Raw genomic sequence first — 12,389 nt, forward strand, 5'->3', positions numbered from 1 at the left:
AACTTCATTTCTTTCATCATTCTACACATGTTCCTCATGGTATTTTTGTGGATGAAAGTCTTTTGTCAGTACTTTCATATAATTATAATGCAGTTCACCAACTACATTGTTATGTGCCAAGTGTTCATCAGCTACACCATACCGAGGAGAAAGACCTCAGAAGAAATAAACTTGCTGACTACATGATTTCTGAAATCTAACCTGGATAACTGCAATAAAATACATTTCCGTTGTTTAGGTCACCTGGTCTGTGGGGCTTTGTGGCAGCACTAAAAACACTTATCTACTTGGTTTTAGCACTAAATTCCTGGGAGATGTCAATAAAATTCAGTTTCTATCACACTCTAGCTGGTCTGAACCTATATTGTTCTACATTTTTCTCTGGCTGATTCTTCCATCACATTACTGGAAAAACCTCTCAGTTTATACTCTGGCTTCTGCCTTACTGTGTCTTTCTTCTCATACACTCTAGCCTTTGCTGTCTCTCCTCAGACATCTCAACCCTGTACATCCTGACAGCTCTTTTATATTGCAGGGTTCCTCTGCTCACTTCCTCTTCTTCAGCTGCCTGCTCCCCTGTGTCCTCCACAGAAATGACACTTGCATTCTGTGTGAAAAAGCTAATCAAAATAGCATGCTCAGTCACACTTCCTGCCCCTTCCCTTTGCCAAGCATTAGGTTATCTACTTACTTGTTTCTGTGAACCTGGAGAACACAAAACAAGCAGGCTTTTTGTATTTTTTACCTTTATATTCTCTACAGGGTCCAAATGAGTATTGTAGCTACTATATATAAGCATTTGTATATTGGATAAATTGCGTGAATATTTGATATTGAACACAAGCTTCCGAACTGGTCTACTAATTCTTTTATGTAGCCAACTCCAATTAATACTTTCTTTCCCTTCACATTTCATCCACATTGCTCCACTTGAAAACACTTATCCTATCAATCATTATTCAGAGCTTTAACTTCTAACTGCTCTCACTCTACTTAAGGTAAAATAAAACATCTATTGGCTGGACAGTAATTTCGCTTTCTGCCTGCTATTCTCATTAACATTTTCCAGGATCATTTGTCTCCTTGCAGTTTTTCCAGAATGGTTTACTTACTATCATTGAAAAGATTTTCCCTCCTCTTGAAAGATTTCCCCATACAATTCTTTTCTGGTTGTTTGTTTAAATTTTTTTTGTTTTGTTTTGTTTTTCTTCAGGTACCAGAAATCGAACTCATGACCTTGTGCTTTGCAGGCAGGCGCTTTGCCGCTGAGCTAAACCCCCAGCACCATCCCCTTACAAGTCTGTCTGGCAACATTTTCTCTTTTCTTTAACATAAATATATATCATCATTCTTCTATTATACTGTACATCCATTCTAGCCTACTTACTGAAAAGTCTTTCCTTAAAAAATTACATCTTCTAGAATCATGACCTCAAAAAGGAGATTTATTACACTGCAGCAAAAATTACCTTATGAAATGGAAAAGAAGATATCACTGCAGTACTGAAAGATTTCATTGTTAATGTTATATGTTTAAATTCATTATTTTATTTGTCAAGTCTTACACATTGGATCTCTGTTAAAATTTTCAGAATCATTTTTATCTATTTTTAAATCTAGAACATATAGGAAATGCAGTCGTGCAAATATTTTTCCATCAAAGATTAGTTAACCTGAACAAAAATTATAAAGGTATGCAATAATTACCATAGCAAAACATAGGATGAGTAAATTGATTGTCTTTACAACTTCTAGGCACCATCTAGACAATACAGATGAAGTGTCCCCCAAAGACTCTTGTCTTGAGAACATGATTCTCAGTTCAACAGTCCTCAGAACTGAGGCCTAGAGAGCTGACTGAATCATTGAGATGTCAGCCTCATCAACGGATTAATCACAGCTGAAGTTCTATCAGATGCTGGGACCCAACTGTAGAAAGTAGGTCCCTGGTAGTGCGCCTCTGTAAGGTATATCCTGTCCCCAACCTCCTCTCTCTCTCTCTCTCTCTCTCTGTCTGTCTCTCTTATCCTTCCCTTACCTTCTGCTTCCTGACTAATATGAAGTTATCAGCTATTCAGTCTTATGCTCTTCCATCGTTATGTTGCTACCACTGCACAAGCCTATAAGCAATGGAACCCATTGACTTTGGACTGCATCCTCCGAATCCATGAGTCAATATAAATCTCTCTTTCAGTAAATTGTTCCAGCAATGGAAATATGACTTATATAAGTAGTTAAATTGCACTTTGAAAATATTAGTGTATGCCTAACATTTTGTCGCAATTGGATTAAATTTATATATCTTTGTTAAGGATATCACAGAAGTGGTGTATTCTGAGTGCATCATATTTTATCACAGGTATGGGATGTCAACCCGTCTTCTCACCAAAGAAACTTGATCACTTGCCTAATGCATTTCTGTCAATTTTCCTCATTGCTAAATTACAATATTTTTCTTTCTTTTTCTTGGGATAAATGCTTTAACCTTCTTTCGTCTCAAAAATATACCCACTATTTTTAGCATTAATCAGTGATCTTGCTTGCCATAATGCATATTGCAGTTTCAAAAGGATGATTTTGTATTTTCTGGACTGAGATTCAGATGTATCAGTTGGAATTTTTCTGTAAGGAAAAATCATTCCTTCCCTCCATTTTTAAGAGTTATTTTTACCATTTATTAATATGAGTATGTATTTATGGTCATTTATGATATTCTACATGGTATAATACAGGTATATGGTTATTTATATCTGCAGATTGTTCTATAATTAACTAATGGGTGATTGTTAAGTGTGATATTGGTGCCTTTCTATATACTTCCCTTGTTCTTTCACATGTTTCCTAAATTTCTGGTATCACAAGACTTTCTAGGTTCTTCTTCGAAGCTCCATGTCCAACACCTGAAAGCAACCAGGCTTCTAAGTGGTTTTGATTTTTTTTCTATTGAAGGAAAAACATACATGCTAAATATAGCACCATATTTCTGAATTTCAAAAATGAAATGTTTGCTTCAAATATGTAAATATATGAGATTCATGAGGCAGTTACCTATTTTTGCTTGAAATAAGAAATCTGATCTTATGTTTTAACATAAAAATTTAAATAACATTGTTTTGTTATGTTTGATGAATTTTGAATGCTATGATTTATAATATTAATATGTAAGACATTTCAGATTAAGAGAAATCCTATATAGTAATAAGAATAAAATCATTCAAATAGGAAGGCTGTAGCGGATTGATAACTTGTGGTCAGCTTATAACCCCCAGCTGAACTGAGTAAGCGTGGTGCTCGGTGTGAGGCCCACCTGAGGACTGTTGCCAGCAGCATAAGAGGCAGACCTGGAGAAGAACTAGGCTGTTGGGAGCTGAGAGAGGCTGTCGGGAGCTGGTAGAAGGTATAAAGAGTTGTTGGTTCTGTTGGAGGAGCTTTTCATGCTGGCTTTCCTGATAAACTTGGCTGTTTTCATCTTCCAAGGAGCTCAGGACCTCGCTGGCATGGAGAATGGCTTTGGTTCACTTTGGGGGAGCTCTGGTCCTCACTTTGAGCATCACTTCCTGGCTCCAGAGAGGAATATGGTGCACTGCCGGCCTCCTGGAAAAGTTTGGTATGCTGGCTTCCCTGATGGGAACTCAGCCACCTTTATCATCAGAGGAGCTCGGGACCTCACTGTTGCCCAGGATGGCTGTGGTACCTTTCAGGGGACCTCTGGTTCTTCTGAGCATCACTTCCTTGGCTCCAGTGAAGATCCCTCAGCCTGCTAGCAGAGATCTTTCATCCTGCTGGCACAGACTTTCTAGATTCCACCCCTGACCTCTGGGCCTTCCCAATGCAGATCCATGAAACAAGCCTGCGTGAGATACTGTTATGGGCTCTGGGCCTCCAGCTGGATTCATGGGATGCATCGTTATGGGCTCTATTCAACTGGACTCATGTAGGACATTATTTTGGGATCCAGGCCCTCAGCTGGATTCCTGGCCTATAGTGTGTGGACAGATTTCCTGTATTCTCTTAGGTATATCATTCTTTGGGTGATTATTATAAATAATCTTATAAAATATGTGCCCTATATTGTATTGTTCCCTTTGCAAAAATAACTTCCAAACCAACACAAAGGCTAATATTAAAACTGCATATCTGTGTCTGTTTAATAATTTCATATTTGCAAATAGTTGCTCAGAATTTTTTAAACTTCTTCTTCTAAAAACTTTCTAGAATTTTATTCCCTTGGCATGACACAATCCTACTGACCAAACACTCGTCTTTAATGCCATTCTTTTTCTACTTATATGAAATATATCTTCTCAGAGAATTACAGTTTCTAAGGCTAAGAATTCAAAGAAGAAGATTAGAGATATCCTTTCCTGAGATAGTCTCTGAGATATCAGAGATTAGTGCTGTCATTTAAAAAAAGTACAAATAAGCCAATCAACTCATTTTTATAAGCCAGCATTTAGAAAATTTGATCAATGAAAAGAAAATAATAATTCCATTGATTAAAACAAACTGACTCAGGTTTGCTTTCTGACAAGGTAAACCAGATAATTTCAAACAATATTTTAACTTAAAAAGCAATTCATTGTGTGTTGTAAGAAAGAGAACTGTACATATGAAGGCAGTAAAATAACACAATCCTACACTGAAGAGAAAGGAAAACGTAAATGAGTGGATAACAAGGCCTTCTTTGGCCTGAAGACATTTTCCATCTTCTTATAATAGTTCTTTATTCTTATGGGCTCTTGAAACAATGAAGAAACAAAAGAAGCCCAGGGAATCCACGGAATGGTTACTCAAGTAGCAAGTAGTGTCTGCTGTAGAAGCCTCCAAAGATCTCCATGCTAAGTATAAGGGCAACTGGACAGCCGCCACTCTTGATGTTATAGTTTCATAATGTGGACTCAAATAACCTACACTACCTATATTTTTACAGATATAGACAGCTTTAACTTCTGCAGAAGGGGGATGACACTCCGGCATCCACAACATATTGAGTGTAGGCTCAGACAGTCTAAAATTGCTTCAGGGAGAATCTGTGAAGGGAAAAGAAATTCACCACACTCATGACACCTGGGAGGGGCCTTCTTGACTGGCTTTTGTCTTTGTTATTTTCACTTAACGCTAAGACAGAATACCTGAGGCCCAGAATTAAGGACGGGAGGATTTATTTAGCTCACACTGCGGAGGTTTCAGCCCATACTCAGTTGACTCCAAGGCAAGGTGGCACACGTCAGAGGGCAACAGTTCATGGAGGCTGAAGACAGTAAAAGTAGCAAGAGCAACGAGGGAGGAACAGCAGAGACCAAGTCTCTTTTCCTCTCTTACATTGTATACATGCTACCCACTCCAGGGTGGGTGTAGCACCCATACCCATAGCCCCAGTACTAAGTCACTCAGAAACTAAAAGCCTGCCCCATGACTGCATGAGACTTTGTGGGGGACATCTAGACACAAACCATAACAGCTTTCATATCTTTCTCCTTTCAGAGCCTTTTACAAAAGTAAGGAACATTGATAAGTCTGTACTATATATATTACAGTTCAATAAAAAATATAGTTATGAATGCTTGGCTCATAAAGCAATAAAGAAAGGAAAATAATAGAGTAGGCACCATAAAGATAAGAACAGCAGGTCAAATGCTTATTGGAGAGAGAAATATATGTCTGTGTGTATAATATGCACATATCCATATTTATATACAACACATGTATATATATATTTATACATATATGTGTGTACATATACATATGCCATAAACATATGGACAGATTTAACATGTAAAGTTTTAGTTTAAAACTCTGATTCTGTCTCTTTTTTGTTGTACACCACAATGCTAAACACACGCATACAGATATGTAAATATTTCTCAAACTTTACATAAGTATAGCTCAATATTTTAACTATCATCATTCATGAAAGGATTTCTAAAACACAAGACAATTGATATATCATGAAACGCTAACAAATCATTCCATATCTAACAGAAAAACTTGTATGAATAAAATGCAATGTAGGGAAAGTAAAACTTTCTACAAAGAAGATAGTTTCAGTGCCCATCTTACCACACTTTGCTTGTCTGTAGCGCCACAAAACAGATAATCTAGAAGCAAAATTAAATTATAAGTAGAAAACAATTTGCAGAAGAGTAAAGAAAAAAGATGAATAGAAAGCAATATTTTGAATCTTAATCAGGCAAATTCAAATTAAGGTGATGACGTTACATATTTTTTACACTTACTAAATTTACAAAAATTAAGTCTGATAAAATCAAGCATATGGCATGAGAAAAACTATTATACAAAGCTGAACTCTGTTCTATTTGATACAATGACCTTAGGTATGTATTAGCTTTTTGTGATTGCTGTAAAAAATACCAAAAAAAATTGAGAACAAAATTATTTTGGATATTACATGCTCATTCTAGGCACCATATTAATTAAGTTTAATTCCCTAGTGAAGATAAATTCAATGAAGTCTGTGAGCTTTTTACATCAATCTAGGAAAGAGTGTTCCAAAAAAATAAAGTTAAATCAAGCGATAGGTATATATAAGATCTGTAATGCTATATATCCAAAGCAAGAATACACACACACACACACACACACAAACGTGCACACATACTATATATATATATATATATATATGTATATATATATATATATATATATATGGTAAATATTGAGGTGAGTAAGCATTGAGGTCTCTAGAACTAGAACTTTAATCTGCAAAATTGAAGCAAAAGGTTACAGAGTGGACCACTACTAAAGGTAGGTATATCCACAGAATATAAAACAGCTCAGTAAACAGCAAGAATTTATTTTATTTTGTTGTTTTTTTTTTTTGGTTTTTCTCCGGTACCGGGAACCGAACTCACGACCTTGCGCTTGCCAGGCAGGCGCTTTTGCCGCTGAGCTAAATCCCCAGCCCCAAGAATTTATTTTATATAGAACTGCAACTTAGCCCTAGATGAATTAAAAAGGCTCACAGTGTAAAGTTGATTTCCTTGAGTATTAAAGTTATGACCAAAATAATACATATACATATAAGGACACATATACATATACACAAACATATATGTATACATACACATAAACAGATACATGACACATATTTTAAACTTTAATGAAAACATATTTTCAAAACTAAATGAAAAATTTTTCTTATGATATGAGAGATGAATAGGTTCCAATAAAACAAAAAATGTATCATCAGTGTATTGCGAGAGTGAGAGAAACAGACCAACAACAAAAATGCTCCTTTGTTCAATTAATCTCACAGTCACATTGATTTCACTGTACCATGTCTGAGAACTTGTTCTCCTGCTTTGTATTTTTAGCTTGGAGTTCTTGAGAAGGCTTGATTTGCATTCTTACACGCACCCTTGGATCCTGAAAGTCTGCGTCACTTGTAGTTGCCATTTTAGCTGTGGTCACTTATTGAAATGAATGCATCATTTCAGTTCTTCAATTGTTGTAGCAACAATATTCATTACAAGGTATATTTCATTTTTATCAGAGTTAGGGGTATTTGTATTAATTTTTAGTACGCTTTGAGGCTTACACAGTAGTTGGCAGTTATATATGCATATGACTGAGAACATATATACATATTTTCCTAAAACATTAATGAAGATGTGATTTATGAAGCACCATGATTAATTTTGAGCCCTTTATTAAAAATCGTGTTGATTTTATTCTGCTGCCAATAATCAAAGAGCATTATAAAAAGATGCAAATTTTGTATGCACACACAAACATATCTATTTTCATTACATGGCAATTTCATTAATTCATTCAAAACATTATCATTCCATGCCCTACTTATATATTGGAAACACATTTATACTTGAAGACTATTTTAGGATAAGGATGATTGGGTCTCTCGTTATTAAAGCGTGCATTCCTATGTTTTAAATATATAGCAAATGATTCATTGACACTTTATCATCTATTTCCAAATTTTATGTGTTGCATAGAAACCTCCCAGTTTGTCAAGAAAATGGAAATCGCTTTAATTGAGAGCCGGCCTTTTCTCTCTCCAAGGGTATTTACCACATAGCACAAGCAGCAGACAAGAACTGGAAAGGGGGCCGAAATTATCATGCGCACACTGACAGAGGCAATGGAGCACCTGTCACCCATCTTAAGTTTAATTTCTCCTAAAAGACATCTATTTGCATGCTCCTTATTTTTTATCTCACAGTTGATGGAGCTTTAATTATGTGGTATGCTTTCCTATCAATTCTAATTTATAGTTGTTTTAAATTCATTCCCAGGTGTCAGATTGAATCATCTGCTTCTCCTTTAATGTTTGGGGCAGATAAACATTCCTTCCTGGTGAGTATGCTTTTAGTTTGGTTATCTACTTAAGCACTAAGGTATGACTATGAAAAGACAAAAAAATTGCATTTCTGCTTCTCAGTACAGAAGGCTGTATGGAGAAAGGAAAAATATAGGAGAAAATATTGTAAAGAAGATCTAAGAACTGAGAAAAACATATGTCTATTTAAGTAAGTGCACTTTCAGACGATCATTGACAGCCTCATGCAGCACATTGTCATTATTAATAATTTCAAACGATTTTGATGCATTTCTGGTTTGTCAGTATTTAAGATATATTGCAGGTCACTTGTTCTACTTTATATTTGATCAATAGCACTTTTGCACTAGAATATTAGAAACACTGTAGATTTGTGCCCTAGAATTGCAAATAATTTATAGTTCAATGCAAGACATTTTGGAGGAAACGCAGAAAAAGAAGTAAGAGATGTGACAAGGTGACTTCCATAACAACAGCAGCAACCGAAAGGGAATCCAGAAGTGGAGGAGGAGCACCAGGAGAAACTGCTTACCTCCAGGTTTTGAGCTTAGCAACAAATAGCTCCTCTTTTATTTTGTTGATAAAAAACAACGAGGTTCAGAGAGATATAATTTGTCTTTTTCTTTTGTTCCCTGCCCTTGTTTTGCATTCGCATTTACATAAGCACTCTATTTTTCCCGAGTTGAGATAAAAAACACCCCATATGAGAATCAACAAAATAATTTAACATTAGTTTAATTTTTTTATTTGCTTTGTGTGTAATCTTATTGAAACATCTCTGTGCTGCATAATAATCTCAAACAATACTTTGCTTTAAGAAAAACGACACAATTATGCACGTTTATAAACCATTGCATTGTATAATGTTTAAAAGATGTTTTTTAATGAGCTTAACAGGAAGAAATTAAAAACAAGATAAAGCTCCTTGGAGGCAACTGCAGAGTAGTTAAGGAAATTATGCAATGCTAAATGGGCATTTAGGAGAAAACAGAGGAGAGCTGAAAGTCACAGGAGAGACTGACAAACTACTATGACTTTGGAAATTGAAGATGTTCACCAGGGGAAAGAAAGAAACCTAAATTTGTGAGCGCTTGAGACATGATCATTGATTGAGCTTTGGGAATTTAAGTGAAATTAGAGCCAGAAAAGATTCTGCACGATATGTTAGTTTCCTGTTTATGCTATTGAGGCAAGCAACACGGTAAGGATGACAGAGCTTTTAGATAAACTGCCGTTGATCCCTAGAGTCCATGGAATGCATCTCAGTGCTTTCATTTGAAACTGTCTCCAAGATATTTGGTATCGATAGATACACACAATTGCAATGTGAGAAACATAAAAAACACACAAGATTTGGGGAGGTTAACATACACCATATATTAGTCATACATAAACACATTAATAGTACTAACTGTGCAGGTCTTTAGAATGTATCACCTTAAATAGAAGTGTACTAAAAATTGTATCTGTCTAAGTGGGTCCATGCATATTTCCATAGCATTTTATTTTTACCTATGTCTATGTAACTAAACCTACCAAGGGGTATTGTCCAAATTTATTCGAAATGATACCATAGTATATAGGGACTTTGAATCCCATTATACAAAATGCAAATGAATTTGGGCAAATTTCCACTGGAATTATTTGTTATTTTTTGGAGCACTATTTTATGACATGTTCCAAGCGATGTATTTCCATAGGTATTGTCATCCTAGACATTTAGCTGAGATCTTATATGTGGGTGTTCACCTATATGTCACAATATACATCTCAGATTGTCATATTTCACTAACTGCTACTTTTTCCTTTACAGCACACCGCTTTTCTTCAGGTATCTAAATTCAAAACATTAAAATTGATTTGAAAACTCTGTTTCTCTTTAAACAAACTCTATGATAGAGTGCTTGAAAGTATGTTTTTATTGATGTTTTTGCTTTTCTCTTTTAAATCTTTTATGGATCTAGTTACTAAATCCTATAGATCACACCCTTAAATATACTGGAATCTCTTCTCCTCAGCATTAGTTTAGACTTTCAATAATTTTTGCACTCTCTACCTAAGCAATGTGCTTCCTTGCAAATGGATCAGTGCAAATAAAGAACTCTGCCTGATGTTGTGAACAAAAAGCCTTTAGGGAATAATGTAGAGCAGATTATCTTTATAGCCAGTCCTTTTCATGATACTATCATTATCTATATTTCTGTTCTCATTTTTCACAATTCCTCTTTCGAACCCTGGGGACCAACCATGCAAAATTACGCTTTTCACTGAATATCAACATTGTTTATTCTGTTTTTCCTAACAAAAAGTGTTTTCTCTTCCATTTTCCTTATTTTTTGCAAGAGAAAATTATGTGTATTTTTTTAAAAAAAGATTTTACAGAATTTTCTCTTTCTTTATCCACATATATCTTAAAGAGTTTATTATTTTATAATTTAGGATTTACATGACAAATATTGAGAAAAATTCATTGCATTAATCTGTACTTATTTGTTTGTATATTCTAAAATGCATTCTATGTATAGATATATAAACATATTTGTACATAATGCAATGTATTCATATGTATACATAGATACAATATAAACATATATACAAAATATATATGCATACAAAACCAGCAAGAAGATGAGTGTGAGGTAAACTGATGAAATATAAAGTAAAGAAATATACATATTTCTTCATTTGTATAAAAGTGTCTATATGCTACCAAAGTATAGATTACTTGTGAATATATTCTGTACATTTTTCTAATCAGTACAATTACAGCAATTGTCATTTTCAACTGTTTTAACACATAATAGGGCTTTCATCAGTGTTTACAAAATCCAACAATGCTTTAATATCGTAATTTATTTGTACTTGTTACAAACTACAGGCATTAAGATCATGAGGAAAATTCCTACAGACATTTGAACATCCTCTTAGTGGTCACAGTAAAAATCACACCAATTGTAGCCAATTTGTATATGGAGCAGTGCTTTTAAATATAAATATTTTCATTTTTCTAGATAATAAAAAGGGAGAAAGCATCATTTTAATTTCATTTCCTTCTTTCTCAAACTGAAGTAACTTTCTTGAGACATAGCTGACAGTTGCTCTAGTTGGAAAGAGCTTGATAACTTTAAAATATGCAGATCAGCCTGGGGCCTACATTACCTTGGGATTCCTAGGAGAGGAGAGGTTGACTCTATTTACAAAGTGAAAATCAGCACTTATTAAATCAAGTCTCTTTTGTACCAGGCAGGGATTATGGTAGTCTCAAAGCTCACTGACTGTACGTGTCTTAAATCCCTATATATGTTACAAAAAATTTCCTTGAAAGATCTTGTCTAGTGAAAAATTATTTTTCTTTCCAAGTAGCATACAGATGCCAGGAAATGGTCCATCACTTTTGGTCCTATGTATCACAAAAGCAACCAACAATAAAGATCTCATTGTCTTTGTGTTAGTACACAGGCATTTTAAGAACTCAGTTTGACCTGTTTAAAGTTGGCCCTATGATCCTGCCCTACGTGTGAGTAATAAATCATGGAATTAACTAAAGACAGATGTACTAAGAAAGATAAAATTTATGTTGTACCAAATTCTTTGTGAGTATGGTGCTTAGAACCACAGAATTGAGAGTCAAATTATCTGGATCTTAAACTGCCTTTTATGTCTTAGATGTAGAATTCTTAATTTGGGTCATTTGTAGGAAAATGAATGCACCTTGAGACCACAATGTTAAGTGAAATAAATCAGACACACAGCTTATCTAGGGTATTCCATGGTTTCTTTTGTATGAGAAACCCAAACTATAAATGAAATATGGGTAATAGGGAACAGGGAGGTAGATCTTTTACCAGTGGGAAGGGGACTGAGAGAAGGAGGGTGGAGGAGTGGAGAAGAGGAGGATGAAAAAAAAGATGCTTATATAAAATTACCAACTCCTCACGAGAAATGTTATCAGTATGTACTGCAAACATGTATTAACAAAACAAAGAAAGTAGAAAAAAAAAGTTTTGATCAATAAGAATTACAATATATACTTTCTTAAGGTGTTGTAAGATTGAGTTTATATTTTATTCTT

The 12,389-nt window shown here is 34.7% G+C and overlaps 1 protein-coding gene across 1 annotated transcript in view; it reads right to left on the bottom strand.

The window, feature by feature from the left end:
- Positions 1 to 12,389, bottom strand: part of Cdh10 (cadherin 10, type 2 (T2-cadherin)) — a 170,383-nt gene that overhangs the window by 27,573 nt on the left and 130,421 nt on the right. The gene's annotated exons all lie outside the window — the stretch shown is intronic.

The sequence above is a fragment of the Chinchilla lanigera genome, unplaced genomic scaffold (genome assembly GCF_000276665.1).
Source record: "Chinchilla lanigera isolate Chin_1 unplaced genomic scaffold, ChiLan1.0 scaffold00025, whole genome shotgun sequence".
In the NCBI taxonomy this organism is placed as follows: domain Eukaryota; kingdom Metazoa; phylum Chordata; class Mammalia; order Rodentia; family Chinchillidae; genus Chinchilla; species Chinchilla lanigera.